Genomic DNA, 5,000 nt, shown 5'->3' on the forward strand with positions numbered 1-5,000 from the left:
TTGCAGAACAAAAAACACAACTGGTGCTAGTGGGTGTTAGCACGTAGTGCATGCGCTCTCTGCCGTGGTATGGCCAGTGTGTGTGTACAGTAGGTGATTATATGAGGTCAAGTCAAGTCAGAGGACTGGTGTTTGATAAAATCATAATAAAATGAGACTCAGGGTTTGTTGGACAAAAGAAAGCATGATGTTGTTCATGCACGTGTTTGAAGAGAAAGCTTTAGCCCCCTTGCTGCTTCTGTCCTCTGAAGATCTATTGTGCAGGATGCAGTGTGAGCTGGCAGAGGTTGGCGAGAGGCTTACGATCTCTCCTATGGCTACTAACTAAATGTCCAGAACATCTGTCACCTCACTGAAGCAGCACAGGAGTGTTCAGTGAATCTCAAGTAGCCTTGGTCAATAGCCGTGGCCAAACTGATAGTCCAAGGAAGGGCTGCATGTGGTGTGAGCAATCAATGTGCTGCATCACACAGGTCTCTTCAGCTTGACTGGAACAAACACCTGCAGCCCACTGTGGACAAACTTGGACAGTCCTGTTTTTAGTCCACCTCTAGGAAAGAGAGAAATGTGTTTGTACAGGTGGATCTGTCAGTAAAAGTGTGTCTTTTGGGATTGATCCTGTGTGGCATGTGGGGAGGTATGCTTCAACAAAATGACTATACTGCTTGTGGTCTAGGCTTAGGTAGATGGTGACAGTAAATGTACGTGAACTCTATTAAAAAAACAGGAGTCAAAATGGCATATTGGTCTTTTCATAACATTGTCAACGGCTTCAGGGTTTTTTTTGCAAGTGAATGTGCTTCCATAGAATGCAACCGTTTGACCTCAGCATGCTGCCTGTGATCATCAGGGACGCTCGTCCTCCACCCTCTGCTGCACAGCTGAAACATGACCTCAGCTCTGATTACAGATCTCGCTGCTGTTTCTGTGTTCAGCCCTTTTTTGGTACAGTCACAATATTTGCAGTGGTAATGCTGAATCACCAAGCAGATCAGAATCCTGTATCAGAGACCTGCTTGTGTGACCAATGGCTTTATGCTAACAATCCTCTTCCCTCTAAACTAGAGGGTGTTTCTGAGTGCACCACTCCAAATGGCTTCATGATTTGTCGTCATATGACTCTTCATCGCCTCCCAGTGGCCACCAGCTCCTACTTCATGCAGCAGATAATGGAACAGAGTTGAATATAAGCAGTCTCTGAGATCAATTACGTCATCCTATTCATCTCTTTGATGCCTGCAGTAGGACAGCGTGTCTGCCTCCGCCCTTAGCTACCCATGAGATCATCGTAACCCAAAGCAGTCGGTGGAGATGCCATCCTGCTGACTACAGTGCTGATGCAGAAGAAGGTCAATGTCAGAAGCCATTAGAGAAGACCTAGATAGAAGCCATGTGCCATTCTTTTGAAAAGCTATGCATCCCAACGACATGTATTCTGCACTTTGCTCCGTAACGCAATAATGAGTTTTTTTCGCTTCCAGCACTAGTTGAGTCAACTAAGACACCTCCAGTTGCACTTAGAGTATTCTATTTATGTACACATAAATATATGAATTGTATATGAACTTTAATTCTAAATTTGACCGGTTTGTACTGTAATGGTTGAAAGATGATGAAGTGAGATTTGACTGTGAGTGTTAAGAGGACTATGGACCATCGTTGCTTCATGTGCATGCTGTTCTGTGCTGTGCGAGTCTGAGTTAAGGAATTGGTTGCTAGGTAAACCCACTCCATTCCCTCCACTGTGTCCCACTCTTCTACCTCTGGATGATCACTCTCCATTTGGGCGTATATCTGCAGCGGGTCCCCCCCCCCCCCCCCCCCTGTTGTCTTTGTTCCCGTTGTCCAGCTTCCCTCTGCCCACTGTCTTCCTCATCACAACACGGTTCAAGACCATCATGTCTTACAAAACAGGGATGTTTGTTGTATATTTGTATTATCTTGTTCAAATAGTGTATAGAGAATATGTGTTGGGTGGGTCATGCCACTATTAGTCATACCACTGACGTGTCACTCTAGTCTCTCTCTGTCCATTATGAATGAGGTGATGCAGCTGGGTGCAAGTCAAACGGTGTAGCCAGTAGCCAGTACTAAAGCCTTCATGTGTGGGACATAAACTTGTTTATAAAAAGTGACTTAAGCATTTCTAGCACAGCGTAATGTATGTCTTTCAAATGGAATGTGTGTACATAGAGACTCATTCGCTCAGTAAAGTTAGCGTTCAGGGCCCAACTATTTTGGATAGAGGGGGCAAGATGTGGGATGTAGAATCCATCCATCAGGTCCATGATAGGATGTTGGCTTCAGCGATTTTTTGCTAATCACTATATCACAGATGAAGGTGAACTAGAAGGATGAGTTTGGTTCACAAGGTCAGAGTTCAAGTTCAGGGGTCAAAGGTCAGGGAAAGCTCTTCTGGGTCGCCTGCAGTGTTTCACCACTTTCAGAAGACATTGATTATTCCTATTTTTTTCCCTTTTCTAGTCATTTTATTTTTTTCTGTGTTAATACTGTTGTATATAATCATTACTGTGTAAAATTGAGACGCTAAACCAAACTGTCACTTCAATAAAATAAGCTTGAAGGAACACTTTGCTGGTTTTTCCCCTCACTTCCTCATTATTAAAAAATACTCAGACTGTATAAACTTCAGAGACAGAATACAGTATAAATGTAGAGTTTATTTACTTTCATACACATATCTGCTAACATTTACATGACAGGATATCCATTAGCATCTTTATGTGTCATTTCAGCACACAATAACACACGTCTCAAATTGCTTGTCAAACAACTTTTGGAATGAGGGGAGGGATGCCAATGACAATATATATCTTCTTCCAGGCAGGAGGAGAACTGTGTGAGCATACACACATGCACACACCTGGTGGCACACACATGCACACATCAACGTTCAACTCCTGCAGTCTGCAAGTGGCCAGTTAGCCTAGCCACAGCTACAGAGTCCACCTACAGCCTTTGAAATGTAACCTTCCCGTCTTACTTTTTGCAGCCTCCTGGAGTCATAGAGCTGTAACCATCAGCACCATACCAGTAAAGCCCTCTGGGTAACTTATAATTATCTCATTATACATAGTAGCATAGAAATAGCTTAATATGATCTATTTGTAAACATCTTCTTCATTGGACATAAAAATACTTAAGGCCTGGTTGTATTTGGTAACACTTCTTTCAAGACTGGGGTTCATTTGAGATGATAACCAAGGCTTGTAAAACAAGCGCTTTTAAATGTGTATAGTTCATATTCAGATTTCCAAAAGGGAGAGCTTCCTTGCCTGCCTTGTCATGTTTAATACGTTTAAAACAACCTGACCACCCAATTAAATGACCATGCTAGTTTCTCTACAGGGAGTCTTAACCCTACTCTTGGTGCTGCCCTGCCCTGCACATGTGCCGTCTATCCCTGGCCCAAGCACACATAAATAAAATCATTGTAATGAATTAAAATGCTGCTGATTCCCTTAAGATGGTGTGCTCTGCTAATCAAGGCTGCAGCTGACAAGTTCAGTCAAGTATGCAGATCTGGGGCCAAGGGAAGATGGAATATATGCCATGGGGCGGGAGAGGAAATAAGATTGATGACCACAGCAGCCATAGTTGTCTCTGGATGCATTTCTGTTGCCTATCCACTAGAGAGCAGCAAAGGTCCCTGCTAACACTTTACCTATGATCTACTGCAACAGAGTTCCTGTCAAACTGGTTTCATGGGGGTTTCACAACTCCTGCACTGGAGGGCCTTTAAACATGAAACTGATGCAGTGGTTCCCAAAGTGTGGGACGGGCTCCCAATGGTTGCATAGGGGGTGAGGGTAACAAAACTGTAAACAACCAACTACAGGTTGCATTTATAAATTTGGTATGAGAGTGCTCTTTCAGCACAGTAGCCTTACTAAGTGATGACTACATATTTAGTGACATGATTATAGCCTACTTTGGACTTGTGCATTATGGTCAGAGTCTGCATTTTGTCTATATGTGAGAAGGAGCAGCTGGCCTAATTATTAATACTACGGACATGTGCCTAACATGAATACGGTACAGATTTACAACCAAGCGAGAAGTTAAAGATGGGTATGTTTTTAATAAAGAGAATTTATTCAACTGTTGAAATGTGCACAATAAGAAAAGCAATACAACAGTTGATCCTAAGTTATATCGCAGGTAATGTGTGAGTATCTCAATTTTGCATCCTGGTGCTGATGGTAGTGGGGGGGGTGGGGGGGGGGGGGGGTGGGGGTGGTTGCTATTTGTTTTTTACTGTGTGAAATGTAGACCTGCAATGAAAAGTTTGGGAACCACTGAACATATAAACAGTGCTATCCTAATCCTCTATCTTTTTTCTCATCTCTCTCTAACTCATCTGTCTTCTTCTTACTTCTACTCCTATAGATAGATAGATAGATACTTTATTGATCCCCAGGGGAAATTCAAGAAAGATCCTTCATTTTTGATTCTCCCTCAAGTCCCTTCATCTGTCTTCTGAACTTTATCCTCCATGGAATGCAACTCCAAAAATTTGATCGGATTTCTATCTGATCTGGTACAACATAACGTCATCATTTCTTTATTTTCACCTCAGCGTCTCTAAGGGCCAGGCCACCTAAACAACAATGTGGCAAACACACTGAAACACAATTATATATAGGCTACAAGCGGTAGTGCTTTTTAAATCTTTTTTCACACCAACTTTCAATAAACTTTCAGCCTTTGTTATTTGAAATGAAAAGCTTTTTGTGTAATTGAGGGGCAGCCTAACAGCCAAAATGACCGTTCACATTCATTAGGTCGGCTTATTATTATTCTCATGGTTTTACTCAGGAGTTTTTGTAACAGATAACTGAACTGTTTCTAATGAGTTTAAGACAGGGAAAGATGTTGCAGCATGCAAGTTCAGGTTGGGGATAAGCTATGAGATCTCGCTAAAGCTACGGAGGCTAACACATGATGCTATGAGTTGATGACCTCCTGCAGTGAGAAAC

At 42.4% G+C, this 5,000-nt stretch overlaps 2 protein-coding genes across 4 annotated transcripts in view; one reads left to right on the forward strand and one right to left on the reverse strand.

The window, feature by feature from the left end:
• cntnap1 (contactin associated protein 1) overlaps positions 1 to 2,590 on the forward strand; it is a 29,465-nt gene extending 26,875 nt beyond the window's left edge. The window contains exon 24 of the mRNA XM_042087436.1: positions 1 to 2,590. This exon is cut by the window's left edge and continues 1,291 nt beyond it. The gene's annotated coding sequence lies outside the window, so the exon portion shown is untranslated.
• Positions 2,591 to 2,661: 71 nt separating this feature from the next.
• The window catches only part of ezh1 (enhancer of zeste 1 polycomb repressive complex 2 subunit), a 26,238-nt gene continuing 23,899 nt past the window's right edge, over positions 2,662 to 5,000 (reverse strand). For all 3 annotated transcript variants that reach the window (XM_042087456.1, XM_042087455.1, XM_042087457.1), the window contains exon 20: positions 2,662 to 5,000. This exon is cut by the window's right edge and continues 801 nt beyond it. The gene's annotated coding sequence lies outside the window, so the exon portion shown is untranslated.

Source organism: Alosa sapidissima, chromosome 3 (assembly GCF_018492685.1).
Source record: "Alosa sapidissima isolate fAloSap1 chromosome 3, fAloSap1.pri, whole genome shotgun sequence".
NCBI classification, from domain to species: domain Eukaryota; kingdom Metazoa; phylum Chordata; class Actinopteri; order Clupeiformes; family Clupeidae; genus Alosa; species Alosa sapidissima.